The sequence below is a fragment of the Buceros rhinoceros genome, unplaced genomic scaffold, assembly GCF_000710305.1.
Source record: "Buceros rhinoceros silvestris isolate BGI_N320 unplaced genomic scaffold, ASM71030v1 scaffold1110, whole genome shotgun sequence".
Classification (NCBI taxonomy): Eukaryota; Metazoa; Chordata; class Aves; order Bucerotiformes; family Bucerotidae; genus Buceros; species Buceros rhinoceros.
The window spans coordinates 36,245-38,714 of NW_010389945.1; positions in this window are offsets into that span (position 1 = coordinate 36,245).

Below are 2,470 nucleotides of genomic sequence, written 5' to 3' on the forward strand. Positions count from 1 at the left end.
GCTGAAATACTCAGGGACTTGTAGTCAACTGTTAAACTGTTAACACTGAGAAAAGAAAGCATCTGGACATAAACGTACACAGGTCTGTCAGCATGCACGGGTCAGCTATATAAGCTCCACAAGGGTCTGAACTGCATAAAAACAGTCACGTCACATGCAGTTCACTTGTTCTTTAATCTTCCTTGATAAGAGCTGAAACTGCACAGCCAGATCTTCAGACACAACCAAAGTTGGGTCCCTCCCCGAAATTACAGTTTCAGGCCCTGTTTGACTATGTACCTTGGAGCATCTTGTGTCACCCAGTAAGTGAGATGCCAACAGTGGAGTGTGCACAGCTGTGCAGAGCTACAGCCAGGCAGTCTTCCTGCCTTTCTGCTTCTTCCATGCTTTCTGCTTGCAGCTTTTCCTTGTCCAACACCTGGCAGCACTTGGTGGGTGGCAGAGCAGGATTGCCAGGCCATAGAGGACAGACCAGGCAAGGAACAGCAACCAAATCACAGCACCCTGACCACCAGTACTGCATGTGGAAAGTGTCATGGGGAAAGGCCATGACCTGTTCATAAAAACACTTCCATGCTACTCAAATCTCAGATGAGATTTTTTTTTTTTTGACCTGCTAGTCCTTGTAGGATTTATCAAACGTTGCACTGCACCTGACAGTCTCAGTTGGCCCCAAAATACCTACATCATCGCAACCGTTCAGCCAAATGAGTGAAGAGGGAGGAGCAGCAGAGAGAAGCTGTTACGGACTGACCCTAATCCCCATTCCCCATCCCCCTGCGCTGCTCAGGGTGGGATGGAGGTAGGGTCAGCAATGAAGGAGTGAAGTTGGGAGGAACGGGAGTTGGGTAGGAAGGTGGTTTAGATTTTGTTTCTCATGATCCAACTCTATTTTTAGCTTGCAATAAATTGAATTAATTTTCCCCAAGTCAAGTCTGTTTTGCCTGCAACAGTGATTGGTCAGTTATCTCCCTATCCTTATCTCAGCCCAGGAGTTTTCTCATCCTATTCTTCCCCCTATCCTGTTGAGGAGGTGTGAGAGAGTGGCTGGGTGGGCAGCTGGCAGTTGGCCAAGGCTAACCCTCCACAACAATTTATATGTTATATGCATGTATCAAATTATAAATAGAAAGGAGTGTATAAATGTGTTTGTATTTTATTTATTTATACACACATGCACTATACACTGTATATGTGTACATATACACACGTACGTGTGTGTATGTATAGACTATACGTGATATAGGTACTACTACTATCCTACACTATACAATAGGTAACAAACACACATTTATCAAGACACAGAAATGTACACAGACCTCAAGGCATAGGTATAAAACGGGTAAACTGTTCTTTAATAGGAGCTAATAGAATGCATAGGCCAGGTGGGGTCCCACACTTTACCCGGCTGCAGAACAAGCATTACATGTCCACGGTGGGGGTGGGACTTGAAAAGGACAGAGGGATACCAAAAGGGTGGTGTGCCACAGACACATTGAAATGCACCTGAGGGCTACCAACCCCCCAACCAAGGGGCCCCTGGCACACAAATCCTGACCAATCTTGTGAGCTGGAACGAGAAGGAAAGCGCCTTAAGGGAATCCCCAAATGGCCATGTGAACCAGAAGAACCAGAAGATAGGCTTGTGAACCACAAAATGGATTTGGAGGTGTCACACAGAGAGGGCAGGTGGTGGCGGGAGGTCCCTTCGCCCGTGCTTTTGGGGCGTCTTTTACCTACCTGCAAGACCACTTTGGGGTACACCCTGCTGCTATATATGTTGTCATATCCTGAGGTCAATGATCTTACAAAAGGTTTCAAGAAGCTCTGTATGACTGAGGGAGAAAGGAGAGTGTGCCATGACTTACCTGCCTTCCCGTCTGGGCCTGAAGCAGCCGAAGAAAGGGGCATGGGCACAGAAGTGACAGCAATGTTCAAGGAAAAAAAGAGAAAATCCTGCAGGAATCTTGACTGCCAACCAACTCCCCTCATACCCTGATAGCAAAGTCTCTGTTCTTGAGTTAAACTGGTTCTCCAGCTGTGGTGGAACAAAACCCCCGCACTTCTTTTCTCTCTCTGACTGCTTTAGACAAAAGACAGTTGTTCCTTCCCTTCCCCCTCCCCATTTCTGGAGAGGGTCGGTTGGCACCAGTGGGGCGAAACAAGAGAAAAGAAGCTTAAGAGAAGCCCAGACTTGTACCAAAGATACTGCCCACGTGTCTCGTCCCAGGTGAAAAAGGTATAAAATGGAGCAGCACTCCAGAGCCATTTTGAGTTGGTTTTTCTCTGGTAGCCAGAGCACGCGCGGCTAGAAAAATCTCTCCCCGGGAGGTGGGATGCTGCTCCCAGGTACTTTCCAAGGATTTTTCCCCAATTTTGGGATGCCTTTGGATGTAGTATTCCTCGGAACTGAGCGACGCTTTACCTCGGAACTGGTAAGCGGTTTTCTTGATATTACTAAAAGTGAGAG